At 37.9% G+C, this 18,210-nt stretch overlaps 1 protein-coding gene across 9 annotated transcripts in view; it reads left to right on the top strand.

The window, feature by feature from the left end:
* LOC128868038 (protein 4.1 homolog) overlaps positions 1–18,210 on the top strand; it is a 117,312-nt gene that overhangs the window by 67,999 nt on the left and 31,103 nt on the right. For 8 of the 9 annotated variants that reach the window (XM_054109761.1, XM_054109759.1, XM_054109753.1 and 5 more), the window contains one exon: positions 4,064–4,112. The gene's annotated coding sequence lies outside the window, so the exon portion shown is untranslated. Of the gene's footprint in view, positions 1–863; positions 883–4,063; positions 4,113–18,210 lie in introns of those variants that run through there. The other variant, XM_054109758.1, reaches the window with a different exon arrangement.

The raw sequence follows: 18,210 nt of genomic DNA on the forward strand, positions 1-18,210 counted from the left end.
AGACAATTTGTCACGCATACAAAGTTCTTTAAGTGATTCAATAAAAATTTGTTGGGTTATTTTCTTTGAATGGGTATTTTAGTGCGTTTTTATATCCAAAGCTAGGCAACACTGCAGTAGCGAGAGAGAGATTTGACTGCCGAAAGCAGAAGAACTCAAACAACACCTGCAATCGCGGGCAATGCCACCAGATGTTAAAAAAAAGTAAAGCTAAATAAAACTGGGTGAATTATTTAAATAATTATTAAAAAATGTATATTTTACAAAATTATAAACATTACATTTTAATTAGAACAGCTAGAAAAATGGCATGAAGAAAGAACTAAAACTCCGAGACCTCAGTGGGGTATTTTAGGTCTCCTCCTCTTTGTGTTATTTATCGACGGCATTTGCAATTGCTTGTCATTCACTAATTGTCTGTTATATGTTGATGACTTAAAAATGGTTCCAGTTATAGATAACTCAACTGGCGTATGTAGGCTTCAAACAGATGTAGACAAAGTTGTTTATGGTGTCACAAACTAAGACTTTTTTTTAATATTAAAAAACGATATCTTGCCACTTTTTGAAAAATCCTTAATGGTTTTCATACTTATAACATATCTAATCTTGTACTTTAATCTGCCAAAGAACCCAAAGATTTAGTTGCAACTTTCGACAGTCATTTTTCGATTAATAGGCACTTTAATGTCTTAAAAATTCTGTAGTAGGTTTTGTATAACGGGTTTTGTACAACGGAATAGCTAAAATTTGACGGACTCTAATGCCCCGAAAATGCTGTTTTCTGTATTTGTGCGCTGTAGGTTGGAATATGTCCTGTTACTTGGAGGCCATACTAGAAATTCTTAATTGACAGGAATAAACGACAGGAATAATGTGAAGGTTAAATTTTATTTCTCTATTTAAACAGACATTTAAGAGATAAATTAATAACCACAATACGAGTATCCAGAACATTTAAGAAAAAGTGAAAAAAGTGTAGTAAAATTAAATTACTTACGCAAGCAGTGTTACAAAATATGTACTCGTACAAGTTGAAATTGAATTTTAACAAATTTATAATATATAAAACTAGGTTAGGTTAGGTATATCTAGCTAATTTGAATAGATCTCGCATAGATCACAAGTATGTGTTACCAGTGTTGTTCGAGTCGTGTTAAACATAGTTCGTGAGACATGTTTTGGCGAGTTTTAATAAACAGTTTAAAATATCCTTCAGAGATGAAAAATATACCGATCCCAGGCAGTTGCAACGAGTTCTGCTGTCTTAGTGGCAAAGGAGGTGTTCTAACGTACCCATTTTTTCTTCGCAAAAGTTATTCGCGTCATTCTGGACCTATCCCATTTTAACTGCGTGATATGGAGTGAGACAATGTCCCGTCAGTACTCCAACCACTATTTTATATTCCTTCATTGGGAATGATAAAATAAGGTTGGCTGATTTTGTGTTGCAAGTGCATAGTATTATTTTGGCAATCCTGTGGGCGGTCGAGACTTTCCAGATAGACTGTGCTTCCAGAGTTAGTTCCTCGTCTAATTCCGTCATTAAAACTGTTCGCCGTACTCATCCTAGTCAAGCGGGTGCCTGTCTTAGCAAGGTCGTCAACTTTCTCAACTCTCTCAATTCCCTCTATTACCTTTTGCCCTGGTATCCAGTAAGTTGTGAATTGTCCTTTCTCAAAGATTCATTACAGTCATTATTGCTTTAACAGCAGCTTGACTATCGATGAAAATGTTTGTGCGAGTTTAGAGAGGAGTAAATTCCAATAATTTAGTTCCGTTTTCAGAAAGGCAATAGGCATAGATCTCAGCTTGAAATATTGTGCAGTGATTAGGAAGCCTGAAAGGCTTTTGGAGATCAAACTGCAGAGGGAAGACAGCTGCTCTTACTTCTTCCGTCATTTTTGATCCATATGTAAAGAAATTGTGTGCGTGCTGATCGGATTCTAAACCCTTCTGCAAACCACTCTCATAGCGCCGGTTACACATATTTCTGCAATCCTTTCCACGCTTTCCAATATTTTAACTTGCGTCATTTTATCACACGCCGTCCACCACACTAGCGAACCATAGAGTATTATATGTATGCCGTGTATATGCAATATGTGAATCGAGGATACAATTCCTATGTCTTATAGGTCATTTTCCTGCATGCGTATAAGGCATTAGAAGCTTTCTTTGCACTTTCTTCTGCACTTTCTTCTGCATTAAATCTCCATAATTTAGTCGATGTTTAAAGTGTTAATTCAACACCTCCAAGTATCGGAGAATTTAATTCATCACTAGTTTCCATGGAAGAGGAGAGAGCACTCCTCCCTGTGGAGTCCCTCTGTTTGCCTTTTCTGAAATTGTACTGCACCCAACGCGAAAAATCTGAAAACATCGAAAATTTTTGCAAAGAACATTAAACTGTATGCTTTCTATATTAGCAGGGCAGTAAATTTTGTCATAAATGAGATCAAAGATAAATGACTCTGACTGAAAAGAGCCTCTGTTACTTAATGGGAAAAGACTAATGAATCGGCAGTGAGATCCGTATGATGGATTCGGGATTCGGTTTGCGAAACGCTCAAGTTTGTGAACCCTCTCTACTCGATTCACTGCATGATAAGGTCTCCAAATAAAAGCAGCGTAATCTAGTGTAATTTGGATCGAACAAACGCCGGGTATAATATTTTAAGAGTATACAGGCCACGTTAATTTGCACTAAGATCATTAAGGTTTTCGGGGTCTATCGCATTTTACTCATCGCATTCGTCAATAATTAATTGATGAGTTTGCTCTCTTATTAGAGTGACATTAATGGCCCACCTCTGCTTCAAAGTATTCATTTTCTTACACCTCCAAGAATTCTCGTAACTGTAACCAACATGATGCAGTAGCTATTTTCACAGTATGCCAAAATGGAAATAGTTTAGCAAATACGAATATTTTCCAAAAGATGGCACTATACGTTTTTTTATTCATAAAAAAGTTCAGTTTTTCTTGGAATAGAGGGTGTTTGCTTGTAATGTAAATATCAAAAGTGCAATTTTCAGTAAAGAAATAAAGCAGGTTTCTGAAATAACATCGCTTCTAATGGCCACTTGGCAGCAGAATAAACAGAGTTGACCTTCACAAATTTTCATTTGGCATACAAAAATTTTAAACAAAAGGAATCGGACACATGAAATAAAGCTTAGCTGAGACTTCTTTGAATGGCTATTTTCGGCTTGCTCACCATAGTGGCAGAAATGATATTTGTCATATGGCGCAGAGGACTATACATAGAAGGCTTGATTTTTAAATAAGAGAAATACAAAAAAAAATATTTAATTGTAATAAACTAAATTATATAGCTAGTAGACTTTTTAATGTAATTTAGAGATTTTCAAGACTTTGAACTGGTTAAAACAAAGGAGGGCTGCCGAATACGTGCATGTGGAAAGTTGAATTATAATTGAGGTTATATTTCTTTATAAGTAATAGATAAAGTTTATGGGAGAAACCAGGAGAATTAAAGGGCAGAGAATTAGGGCATTAGTTACGAAGAGAAGCGGATGTTTCGACACAGGCTGCAACACGACATCGTAATTTCGAGCTCCACCAGAGTTTAAAAATATTGTTTTTATTCTCGGTTTTAGCTACTTTTGCTTAGTGGTGAGGCAATTAAGCAATGAGCGTTAAACCATGTTGAATGATTTGGATTATTTTGCTTAACATCATGACATCATATGCCGGCAACACGTCATCACTGCTTTAAGAGATAGTCAGTTGTACATACATAGAAACCGGCATTCGCGCATAGCGTCAGCATCATGAACTTGAGTTAGAATGGCAATAAAGAGCTGTTTTTAAATACACATATCTACGTATGTGTATGTATATATAATTACACACAGTTTGTATGTATATGAATAGAATATACGCACATGTGTGTGTGTCTATGCATGCGAATGTGTACATACATTTATTGAATTGAATTATTCATTTAACTGGTTTATGATATAATAAAATTATTTTATCTTAGAGAATTTCGTGATCACTCACTAATAAATGTTTTATTGTTTTTCTTCTTTTTCAGTTGGCGAGATTTTAGGCCTGTATCCACAAAAACTAGAATACTTTTACAAGTGAGTAATTTAATTCGACAACATAGTTTGACAAGTAAAAATCACATATTCTTACATGCATATGTACGTATATATGTTCACCTACATGTGTGTATGCATACGCAATTTCAATGTTGATGCCTATACTATGTCTTGGCATGCATTTAAGAATCAAAAATTGGCAATTAGTTCGAGCTACGATAGTAAGTCATCCTAAGTTTAGGTTCCATGGGTTGATGCCCACGCAAGTCGGGAAAGTCCCTGATCGCCATTCAGTAGAGAGTGGCCAGGATGATTCTTGTGCAGACGGTTCAAGCAGGTCACAACTCCCGGGCGTGGACCTTGCGACATCTATTGTAGCTACCATATAAAAAAAGAGGTTGTCTGTAAAGTCGGTTTACTGACGATAGTTTAACGTGACAACGTCATAAGAAAATATTGATGGAATGGTTGCAATTTTCAAAACAAAATTTTAATTTTATTTGTTTGATAGATATTTTGTATGGAAATGACGAAACATTTATCAAATTCATGAAAGATATCTTCAATTTCGATTGTGCATCAGACGTTAATAAGTCAACAACACTAAAAGGCACCATCATCGATTTGCCTTTTTCAAGACACTTTACACTCGAAACACTCCCTTTCATTTCCTACTTTTTCTATCATTGAATAGGACAACAGAGAAATGGTTCATTACCATGCACACAGCAAGAATTCATATGCAAATACAAGTACATATGTGAATTTATATACAAATGCGCATATACATGCATATACATACATATATATGCTTACTCAAGTAGGACAGAGCCAGATGTCGAACGTTGCCGAACGCGGGGGCCGATTGTGCTCTTTGTCGTTCGTTCCGCGCTCTCGCTTGCAGTTCAAGCACATTAGCTTACATTTGCTTGCGTACGGAATAGATTCGTATATTTGATATGCCCATATGACTTGTATGCATCTTTACATATAGATTTGTTCTTTTTGAAAATTGCGCGAAATTGTATATGTATATGCATGTTTATATACATATATTAGTATACAACATATCTTATAAGGTATATGGTAAATATTATTCTATATTACCATACATTTTTTCCTTCATATATAATAAAAAAATTAATAAAAATAACATTAAAACAACAGGTATTATTAACAAACTTGGTTTTATTTTAAATTCTTCAAGTAAATCAAATTAATAATAATCATTAAGAAGGCATATGCAAATACAAATACGTGAATTTATATATGTACATATGCGCATATACATACATATATACGCTCACTCAAGTAGGAGAGAGCAAGATGTCGAGCCGTTCGTTTGCTTTGTTTGCTTTGTCGTTCGTTCCGCGCTTTCGCTTGCAGTTCATTCAAGGTAACGGCAATGAGCAAGGTAACGACAAATGAGCAAGGTAACGACAAATGAGCGAGGTAACGCTAAATGAGCAAGGTAACGACACATTTTTTCGTGCGTGCAGCCGGCTAAATCGAATTATAAGACGTTATCACGTCAAAACGCAAAATTGGTTTCGCCCAAATGGAAAATAAAGACGATGCGACCAAAAGTATGCTTCTATGAGCGCCCGGAACGTCCCTATGAGCGCTACCCCCGCCAAGACATAAAAATCGTGCTTGGCGACTGCAAAGCCAGAGTGGGCAAGAAGGTGATTTTTCGTCCTACAGTAAGGAAGTTTAGCCAGCACAACGAAACATTCGACAACGGACTGAAGCTGATCATTTTCTTAAGCAAGCTCTGGATTAGGTCGGTTTATCCCGCACAGGTCAACAATAGTAAATTGTAAGTTAACTAGTCAGGTTTGACCCAGAATTGATGGAAACATACCGAGGTTACTCAACCGACATTCCATTATATTAGTTCTTCGACCGATATTCCATTAGTGCAGTATTTGGTATCATCACCGGGCACTACTTAATGGCAACACTTGGAAGCATATGGCGTTTTCCTTTAATGTTTGCGGCAGAAGTGGAGTGTGTTGAACACTTTTTCTTCTTTTGGAAAAAGGCGCATCGCTATTAAAATTCTAACTTCTTTGGATGTCTGGCAGATTTTGAATCCGTAGCCGTTCACAATATTTGCGGTTTTATTACATAGAGGTGAAGTGGCCACATTGAGAATTAGAGGGAAAGTCTAAAAAAGTGGCATTCCCTCATGGAGAATGCAAGCTACCGTAACCTAACCGATTATCATCTACAAACAATGAATTTAGGTACACGATCTTGGTATCGTGCTGAATGACGGAATGAACCTATTGGTTGAATGGAAAGCTCCATATGAACACTGACGCATAAGTACATAGTTCCTTTTTTAAATAAAAATTGTAGAATTAAGTGAATAAAATTCTTCCTCTTATAATATTCATATATTATATGTGGCTTTTGCTATGTAAACAACTTCCCAAATGCCTTAGAAGCCAATCTGGATATCCAACAAAGTGAAGTTTAGACTTCTCTAGCATCAAAACGCTTAAAATCTGGGAAGCAGTTTTCAGTAAATCCGTTTATCCTTCAGTCATGTTGAAATCAAAAGTAGTGCAAATGCTGAGGGAAACGGCGAAGGCTGTTAAATCATTATTTACTTCTCGGCAACCTGGCAACAATAAAGTAGGTATAGTCTAATTCCCATGACAGCCGTTTTTACGTACCGGAATGACTCGGGCTTTTCCAGACTAAGGGCTGCTATTCCTGTAAACTAGTCCGTCTACTGCGTTTAACCCCAACGTCTTTACTACACCAAGTAACGGACTGTTTTTAAGGTAATAAAACCCTTTTCAAATAAAATAAAATAAAATAATTAAGAGGCTGATAAGTGTTTATACATTGTTTTGATCACACATTTGATCAAAAAAGTACTTTAAATTGGTCCATAAAACACAAAATAATTATTTAGGCTAAAATTTCTGGTAAAAGCCTAGAAAAAGTTCCTTTCTTGCAGCCACAACTTTTGCAGACCATTCGTTTAAGGCCATAATTGAATATTCGTTAAAGGCCATAATTGACATGAACCCAAAAATTGCGTAACTTTTTATGGTCCGACAAAAATTGCGCTTTTTGGCTCTAAAGGATCAATTTGGTTCGGAGCACGTTTCTAGGACGATGAGGCACGGAGGCGCTAAAATAAATGTGTGGGGTTGCTTCTCCTAATAGTATGATACCACATCTACATATAGGCAAGTAGGTGAAATGGTTGAAGTATCACTCTGACACTCGCCAAGTAGCACTAAAGCTCCGTTTTGATACCATTATGAGACCTCCAACAGGAAGATATCCGAAGCCAGCCAGAGCTGTTGATGTAATGGAGGAGACTGATGTGATTTATGTTGGCGCACTGTCCCAGGCTGTCGAAGGAAGCGGCACTCAGTGACCTTAATCGTCTAGCTTCCAAGCCCGGACATTTACAGAGAAAGTGCTCAACAGTCTCCTTCTTTGAAAGGTCCCCACAGCTTCTGCAATGGGGGTTAATTGGTGAACCTAGATTTTTTGCGTGTGGGCCGATCGTCCAGTGACCGGTAAACACAGCTACGAGTTTGAAAACAGAATGGCGGGAGTTCCCAGGACTTTCTGAGCCTGCGTCTATTGTACTGGGGTCAAAGGGTTTTCGAAATAGTACATGAAGAAATGGAGCTCCATCTATTCTGCGTTACCTGAGAAATAAGTTATGACAACAACTTTTAACAACTGTCAGGGGGATGCCAATGAGCGGGTGGGAAGTCTCTGAGACCAATTCAGTATCTTTTCTGGCAAGCTCATCAGTAGTTTCATTTCTCTCTACGCTCCTATGTTTTGGAACCCAGATAAATGCTACCTGCACACCTAAGAGATTTGATCACCTCCTTACAGGAGTTTACTAGTTTGGTTCTGCACCATGGCGTCGTCAGCGCGGCTTGACTATCGGAGAAAATGTTAATATCTCCCTTGCTCCCACATTCCCTAAACATTTTGCATGCCTGCAAAATCGCAAAGACCTCTTCCTGAAATACACCAGCAGTATTCGGCAATTTGAAGGAGATAGATAAATTGGCTGATATAGAGAAAACCCTGCTCCAAATCGCATTCCCACATGGAGCCGCTAGTGAAGACAGAGGTGCAAGCTTCGGTGTAAATTTTTCCCTCAATCCAATTCTGCCTATTTGGCAAGATTGCCCTCGCACGACCATCAAACCCCAGTTTGGGGATAGAAAGATCTGTCCGAAGTTCGGAGAAATATTTCCTTTACATATATTATATTCCACTACTATTATTTCACGCTTTCAGTATATCGCTCGTTTGCTATAATTCAAAAGACTGAAATGTTGGCAGAAAACCCTTCAAAGTTTCATCGCTTTACATATTTATTAATGTATGTATGTATGCATATCTTTTTCCAGAGCATAAATCCAAATGAATTATGTAGCAAAAGAGGTAATTTTTATTGCTCCCGGCTATAACTTGGAGAGCAACAAATTAATGGGGTTTACGATTGGTTATGTAATACTCGTACGAGTAAAATTAGATCTCCGGAGTTTTCAACATTGTAGTGGAGCTGTAATAAAGTGATTGAAATAAGTGTAGCTTTAAATTTCATTGTATTTTTTAACCGGAATCCTTTTATTTATGTGTGTATGTAAGGTCAATTGCCGACTCAAACTTTTTTTGATACATTTTGCCACGCATTGGCGACGTTGATGGCGCCAAATCAGCTACAGTGTATTGACTTTTATGAGGGTGAGTAGGTTTATGGTTTTCGCATGCGCACTACTGCCGCTCGTAAATTAGACGACGCATAAAGTAGTAAACACAATTTAGCAAACATTCTCGAGATAGAAATTGGCACATGGATGACGGAATGGAATGACTCGTACTTACATAGATCAGACGTGAATGGGAGCGCAATTTTGAGTGGGTTGATTACATCATAGAATCTAGTGCCAAATATAAATGAATTACACACACACTCACTCACATACACATATATGGGCACATGCATCCAGCGGCACATCCGGGGTGGTTAAACAGAATGTTGATGGCTTTGCTACTGTTTGGTGATACTTTTGTTTTCATTTTTGCTTATAGCAGTTTTACGGTTGTGTCTCGTAAGAAAAACAGAACATCATCATTCTTTTATGATGTGTAACAAGCATTCGAATCTTGTCAATAGAAAATATTTTCTTTTTTCCACTTTTTCACGCTGATAACCAAAAGTTTGTTGTTGGTGATTTAAATGTGGCTTTTACAGTCTGTCTAATAGAAGCGTGACCGCCATAACTTAGAAACTACTTGCCAAATTCGATTCAATAAAATGTATAGTCACCACCATTAGCTATAATGGCTTCACATCTTCGAGTTATACTTCGTGCTAATTTATGCGCTAGTTGCAGAGGTAATCGGCTCCAAATCAATCGAATTTGCTTTCATAACTGTTTGGGCGCCTTATTTGTGTTTGCTTAACTATAGCTCAAACATGTCCAATAGTTTTTGCATAAAGCTACTGTGATGAAGGTCGATCCTACATTTAAATAATATTTTGCTGTATCCACTCTACACGCCTTCTTCTTAGATGCCTTCTTGTAAAATCCAAATATCTTCGCAGCTGACGGTAATAATGTTTTTTGGTAAATTTTATTCATCAACATTTAAATTGACGGTAAACACAAATAAATCAAATCCTTTTTTCGGTTAAGTAGCCTTAAACATAAAAAACTTATGGTCACGCTAGTCTATTGTTGCGACAAGCTCAGTTAATCTCGGTGAGGACTGACTACATCGTCCCGACGGTAACTTTCAATAGGAATTTTGCCACTCGCTTTCCATCTAAGGAAGGATGGAATAAGGGACTCTCTCTAAACAATTTCGACACTACAGTCTATACGGATGGCAGTAAAATGGATTGTGGTGTTGGAGCTGGTATATATTCTCACAGACTTGGAATTGAAAAATCTGTGCGTCTCCCTAATACCAGCAGGGGAAGCCTGTAGGTTACTAATCGCAGATTTCTCTTTTAAGGGCAATATCGCTATTCTTTCGGATAGCCAAGCTGCAATGCAGGCACTGGAATCGGCTACAACAACCTCTAAAGTGGTGGAGCAAAGTAGGAATAGTCTCATCACCTTGAGTGAAAACCATAAAGTAACTTTAATTTGGGTCCCGGGACACCGGAACATAGAAGGTAACGAAAAAGCTGATGAACTGGCAAGAGGGGGATCTGCCATGAATAACGTTCTTCCAGAATCGGTACTCGCACCATTAGGTGCAGTCAAAAATGCAATTTCCCTAAAATACCTTCGAATCGCAGATTGTAGATGGAGAGACCAGACGAAATGCAAAATCAGCAGAACGTTATGGCCCACCTACAACTTCAAGCAATCGTCGACATTGATAAACATGAAACGACGGGAAGCCTGTAGACTAACGGCAGTCATAACTGGCTTTGGTCTGTTGGAGAACAAGCCACCAAAATGGGCATCCCTCATAACACATACTGTTTTAGTTGTAAACAACCGCAGAAAAAGGAAACAATCTTCCATTTCCTCTGTGAATGCCCTGCCCTATGGAAGGACAGAATGTTAATCCTGGGCAAACCGCTGTTCGAGAGTCTCGTGCAACTGTCTGGCATAGACGTCAACAGCCTAATAATGTTCCTAAACCGCACAGATTGGATATAGTCTTGCTGTAAGTAACTGTTAAACAAGTTGGTAACGAGGATGTGGCAACAAAATGGTGCGAAAGCGCTAGTTGGATTGTGGATGTATCACCACTCTAACCAACCAACCAGCCTAAAGCATGAACCTTATCTGGAACCGAACTGTTCAGTCGTTGAAGTTTTCGATATCAGCAGTAAACCTTTCGTTTGGAGAGGTATTTTTTTGGACCTCGTCTGAGGAAGTTGCCAACGTTTTTAACTTCGGTATACTATTGAAGCCATTTATCTGTGAATATCTTCGACTTCTTCAAATATTTTGCTGCAGAAGCTCGTGACATTTTTGGATCTGTAGTATGTTTACAAAGGAATTCTCCTTTGAACTAAATAATGCATTTTTATTTTCGCCTCATCTCAGTTTCGGAACTAGTAAATTTATCTTTTCAAGAGGTTGTGAAAATAAACAGAGTTGAAGAGACTTTAAAGTTAGAAATAGTTTATCGGCTTGGTTAGTAAAGTTCACTTTTTTAGTTAGTTGAGAAAGTCGCCCTAAATTTTCATACTATTTCCGGGATATATTTTTATTAATGTTCGTTTACTCAAACCGTGCATTTCGCGTCTTTAGACTTAAGTCTATAGTATGATTATAAAACCTTAGTACAGTGGAGCTAATTGTAATTTCTTACTGACTAATTATCATACAAGTGATTTGTTATAAATGGAAATATCTAATCACAAACAGAGACCTCGGCATAGCAAAATCGAGATCAAGGGTCAGTCAACTAAATCATTAATAGCATCGTATATAAACAATAAATATTGAATGATCCTCTTGTGCGAATGGGGTTTCAGATCTATGAGCGAGCAACGCGTACTTTAAGACCGAACGGGGTCAATGAAGCAATCGAAGACCACAACGACTGAAGTTACGTTAAACTCTCTCAATTCTATCAACATGGAGGTTACAGAATGGATTGTAGGCATTGAAAAGGCTTTAATTTTGAACGAACTAATAAACTTATAAAGTGACTCTCTGAAATGTTTCGCGTAGCTCTTTAAGAATGCTAAATTGGTGTAGGCTTTCGAAATCGTACAATTGATAATTTCAATTTTAAGAGCAACCGCAGTTGCATCTGGCTTAGTCGAATTTTTGAGCTTTTTCTTTATTTGAATAAAGGTAGGTAAGTGAAATGGCTGAAGTACCAGTCTGGCACTCCCCAAGTAGCACTAATGCGCCATTTTGATACCATTATGAGACCTTCAATGGACAGATATGTATCTATAGCCAACCAGAGCTATTGATTGATGGGATTTCTGTTGGATCACTACCAAGGCTGTCGGGGAAAGAAGCACCCAGTGACCTTAATCGTCTAGCTGCCAAACCCAGATATTTTACAGAGAAAGTACTCAACGGTTTCCTTCTCTGAAAGGTCCCCACAGCTTCTGTAATGGGGTTTAAATGGTAAACCTATCTTTTCTGCATGTGTGCCGAACGTCCAATGACCGGTAAATACAGCTACGAGTTTGAAAATTGAATGGCGTGGAGTCTCCAGAACTTTCTGCGTCATGCATCTATTGTACTGGGCCAAAATGTTTTTGAAATAGCACACGAAGAATTGGAGCTCCATATTTTCTGCGCTCTTCTCAGAAATAAGTTATGCAATTCCCCTATAACAGCAGTCAGATGGATGCCGATAACCGGGTAGGCGATCTGTGAGACTAATTCAGTCAACACCTTCCTGGCAAGCTTATAAGAAATTTCATTTACCTCTATGTTCTGGCATCGCTATTCTCTCGAGGAAGACGAACGATTTAGAAGAAACCTTTTTAAAAATTAACAAAATTGCGAACCGTATTGGACTGTTTGTAAACGAGAGCAAAACCAAATGTTTACTGAAATCGAGCTTGTACTTTTGAAGCAGTGCAGCACTTTAACTATTTGGGAGTTATGTTCGCATGCAGCTATGATTCAACTTCTGCAGTCAGAGATCACATCAACGCCGTCAACAAAACGTACTATGCCCACCTTGACTTGTTTAGTCCCGTCTAAAACTGCAAAGCCAACTATGTACAAGACCCTTATCCGACCAATCTTAATGTATGGATGTGAGGTATGGATTCTTAAAGTTGCTGATAGCGCGCTGATTGCTAGCATGGAAGGAAAAATTTTAAGAAAGAATCTATAGAATCCGGTGACAATTTACATCATATGCATCACTAATCATGTTTTTGTGTCATTTTAATTTTAAAAATCACTAAATCTAGTGTCTAAAAAACCGAGCTGGCAACTATGGCTACCGCCCTCAACTAAAAAGTGGAGTGACATTAATACTAGTTTTAATAAGCCATATTTATATACTAAGTGGGTATTCGAGTGGTACACCCAGTTCTGTATTTTTTAAGGTGAAGGTCTAAATACGAACGATGAATAATGTAAAATCACGAATGTATGGTTTAAAAAGTACCATTGAATTGTACCACTGTGGTTATTCATTACAGAAATTCAAGATGCCATCGCAAAGAAATCCACCACTGCTTCCTTCTAGATTTGCGCCTGTTTGCTACACACATACATACATACATGCATATGTATAGGCGTAGGTTAAAAGTTGTGTGTTCAAGTTGGCATGAATATGTAAAATGTGTTGTTAGATCCTGTTTTTCGAAGCGCACATTTCGCTGGCCGATACATGTAGTTTAACGGAAAATGTAATCATTGGGTCAGGAAAGTTTGCAAATTGGCAGCCAGACCGGCGTCTGGCGCCAACTAAAATGGACACACTGGTAATGTTGCAATATCGGTGAAAGTTTGCTAAGTACTTGTATGCATGGAGATGCATGCACATACAACACGAGTGTACATATGTATGTATAAGGAAATTCAAAATGTTTGCAGGATGAAAGCAGTGAAAGAAGCAAATCGGCAATAGACTACAATTTAATTAAAAAAACAATGAAAATGCTTTTAAAACAGAGGGGAGAAATGCATGTATCTGCATACATATATATCTGAATAAAAAAAAAAACGCTAAATAAACTCGAAATACATAAGAAACACGCTACAGTGTGGCCTGACCTGCCGACGCTATGACACCATGTGGAAAATTACCAAAAGTTTTACGAGCGCATACATTCAGGACTCGACAGGTTACTCTGTGCAATCATAATTTCATACAATCAGATTCGCTATTATATCGGATTTTTTTTAGCTGCATGAAAACAATCGATATCGGTATCTAAGGTTTGACAGATGAGAATGACAAACTGAATTGACATTTCTGTCCAGGAAGGATTGGCAAACTATCACGAATCGTTTAACACCAGAACAACGCTTCCAAATTGTGGATATTTACTTGAAAAAAAAAAAATAATAATAATAAATCTGTTCACGAAGCTCATAGAACACTGGCAGGCATCATCGGCCCTTATATCTTTAGAAATGAGGAAGGAGCTGCCGTTACGGTGAATGGCGAGCGCTATCGAGCCGACTTAATTTTATTTCCAAAAGTTTCTATTTGATTCCAACAAGACGCTGCAACTTACCACACAGCGCACTTAACAATCGAGTTATTGCAATATGCAAGCCACGATTGACGCCATACCGGCCAGATTAATTGAAAAAAGTGGTCAACTGATTGATTGGCCAATGTAACTCGTAGCCGTGGCGGATATATGTACATATGCCGAACATCATATTCAAAAACTAAATGCCATGGAATTATCTACCAGCTTATAATAAAAAAAATTAAATCAGTTTAACAACTTCAAATATTCAAAATTCACAAAAAAAAAAAACGTCTGGGTATGCACTTTTACAGCTTTTACGATGTTGAGCATTTTCTTCCATATAAAAGACTGAACCTGAACTTTGTTATAGGTAGAACACAAGCCTTCAAACGATTAAGCTATTCAGCTACTGCAGCACGCACAGTTTGCATGGATATTGACGTCGCTGCTTGAACCAAGATTGTTTGAGGCTCTTCAAACATTTTTTTGAGGCCTTCGAAAGGCTGTGTTCTCCAATTCTGACCACAAACTGTAGTCTAATGGATTCAGATCTGGACTTCTAGACAGTCTATCTTCTGTGGCTAAGAACCCAGAAATATTGTTTTTAGCCACTGCTGGGTGGTTTTTGTCTTATGGGCGAAATCTTGCTGAAAGAACTAATGCTCTCCATTAAAGAGAGTACTGCTCAACTGCTTCACCCTCGCCTTGTAAGACATTCTTCTGGTAAGCTTTTGCCTCGGTCTTAACCCCTTTTTCGCAGAAATTACGAGGTGTAATGTCTTTAAAAGAGTCTCCCCACCAAACCATTACAGAGGCTGGATGGTGGCTACGCTGAACCCTTGGAACAACGTTTTTTGCGTCTTTAGAAGTTTTAACATAGATTTTGTCGCTTTGCTCATTAAAAACTTTTTCAACAGTGTAAATTTTCTCATCTGGGAAAAGAATATTTTCATGGCCTTTAACCGCGTGGCTCCGAAGAAGCTATTTGCATCCGTCGAGTCTAATTTTCTTTAAGCGCGTTGTCAAAAGATGACCAGTTGAGTGGCAGAACGCTTTCAAGTGGACATCATCTCTAATTAGTTTGGAAATGAATCTGGTCGATACATTCATTTCCCTGGACATGATTTTCTGCTTTCTAAGGGGATTTCTGCGAATTGTTTCTCCAACAGCTTTTATGGCTTCACTGATTTGAACCATGCGAGGACGACCACTTCCTTTTCTGCCTGACATTGTCGAAATATTAGGTTTTTCCAGCAATTCGTAAATCTCACTTGCACTTTTACCACACTTTTGTAATGCAATCACTGCCATGTGATTTTCCTATGCTCCGAACTGCTAACTGTTAACAAATTTGGCACGAAACTGAGTATAATTTACGAGTAGACTTCTAAAAGTTGTCACAGAATTTATGGCAAGACTAAGTATATATATACATATCTACATATTCACCTCTGTAACGATATGCAAATATGTATATGCGACATGATATTATATTTTTAAAATGAATTTCGAAATGTTTTATGTGAAAAATAACGAAAAAACATATATTTTCTAGAGTGTCCCCTGGACATTTTTCTTCTGAGCGGAAATGCTCTTAAGTTCAATATTGATGATTCGTTCTCAGGTAGGGCTTTGTTTGTTTGCTATATCTGTGAATTTAAAGCATAGTCACGTCGTAGTTGACAATGAAACTAGACTTTTTATATAACTATTGAGTTCTCGTAGGTACACAATTATGCACATTAAGGTGGACCCTTTTGTAAACATGAAAAAATAGCTTATATGGAAAATATAATACACATAGCTTGCAGCTAATTTTAAGTAATTCCTTTTTAATTGATGCAAAATTCTCCATTTTAACCAAATCGGAGTGCAAATATTCTGTCTGTTTCTTTGTTCTCTCGAGGGCCCTCTCTGGATACAGATAGATAAGTAAACACACTCTTGGCTGGTCGTCGAAAAATGCCCACTTCTGAGATCATCTGTACCCCAAACGCACTTTCATGTAACATTGTTGCATAAAAAATGATTAAATTTCATATAATCTCGTATCAAGAAGTCTAATAAAGCGCGCTAACTGGGTCTTGGGTTACTTCTACGTGCCCAGTCCAAAGTACAAATCGCAGTTTATGACAAAATAATATTCTACAAAAAATTTAAACCCATGGTTCTGACACGGCGACAAGTCATATAATTCTTCTGGAAAATGCAATCGCCTGTTTACGAAAAGTGCTTTTCAATAGCAGTTATTCGAATTAGCTCAAGCCCATGGTGGCTGCTGTCGTTGTTGTAGCAGTTTACTAAACAATGCCAGTGCGGTGTAGTCACCGATCGTCTTCGTCTAACTCATCTAACGGTAGGCTCAGAAAATGTGCTGTTTCGACAGGTTGGGTCCAGAGGGAGAGGAGTGTTAGGTGAGTAGGTTTGATGGGGTATGTGAATGCGGTGTACCTAAATATATGCCCTTAATAGGCCGGGCATAAGTTGACATACTAAACTCAATTCTGGATAAGTAGGAATTTAACCTACTACAATATCCAGAACGGTAATTGGGCGCATGTTGCTATTTAACTGCTACTATTCCATGCATTAGCGTCAGCTGTCAATGGGTATTGTAAGAAAAACATCCATACGCCCGTCTTTAATCTGTCGTCGAAAGCAGTCTTCACTGATGCGTTCAACTTTTCTTCGTCTTAGGTAGAGTTCCCGCAATTACAGAAAGTAATGAGTTTTCACTCGACTGAGTAAATGAATTTTGTGCTAATCAAGTTGAGTCCAATTTTGATGTTCTTTTGTTCACAACCAATAGCTGGTCGGTAGAGAACTGGAGTGCTAGGCGAGAAATAGCAAATATCCGAGTGAACTTCTGCTTGAAAAGTTTTTAATACGAGTAATTACGAACAGCTCGAACAGTTCGGCAGTTCCATAAAATTGTACAGAACTGCATTTGTAATCAATAAACGAAAATCCAAACCAGTCAAGGTTTTATGCAAAGGTGACCTGGTAACCTTTGGTTTGGGCTTCAGTTATGGTGAACAACGAAATTGAGCGAGTAACTGCGGCTACCACGTCACTGGGGACTCGACAGCAGAATATTTCACACGTATTCATGCACTCGCTCAATCAGTCGTTACGTCAACTAATCAGCTGTTTTTTTTTCAAATTCGCTGAGAGCCGGTTAACGGTATTATATTGGCCACACCTGATTTTTTTCACCATGGGTCCTATGCGCGTATGTACGCATACCAAGTTTGAGAATCCTCTCATTGAATCTGAAATTACGTCAGCGACATTTCGCTTAAAGATGTATTCGATCTCAGGCTTTTCACTCGCAAACGAACTGTCAGTTTTCGCTCTGTTTTAAATGACAGGTGCATTTAAAATAGGTGTGAAAAAACCTTGCTGACATGTTGTGCGGTGATTTCACGGCATGAACTGAGTACCACTTGCCGTGAAATATGATACATATGAAATTTCACACATATTTCACGGCAATACACTTTGTATGGACTTTGACAGCCATTTCAAGTGAAACGCGACCTTAGTATTTACTATGCTTTACATACCATAATTAAATAAAACCCTTATTAATCGAAGTAAGTTTTGTATAAACTATTTCATGAGTTTTTGTCAAATTGATGAACAAAGCTCATTGTACATACAACGCGGAGGCAACATCAAGTTAAGTGTGTATGCATAATAGAAGTAGATTTATTAAAGAACACTGAGAAGGAGCCCATCATGAAAATTGAATTCGTTACGTTAGCCAACTTGTTGCTGTTCGTGTCTACTTCTGTTTACACACACGCTTACGTATGTATATACTGTACAGTTGCATAAATGTCTGCCAACCGTCTGTTGAGGCGTTCCTTTCTTCTTGGCTGCAGATGTTTCAAACTTTTGCGTAATCGCTTTTGTTGCCAATACGAGTGTACAAGGCGTCAATGGCGTTATTGAAGCCTCAGCTGCTAGGCA

The sequence above is a fragment of the Anastrepha ludens genome, chromosome 6 (genome assembly GCF_028408465.1).
Source record: "Anastrepha ludens isolate Willacy chromosome 6, idAnaLude1.1, whole genome shotgun sequence".
NCBI classification, from domain to species: Eukaryota; Metazoa; Arthropoda; class Insecta; order Diptera; family Tephritidae; genus Anastrepha; species Anastrepha ludens.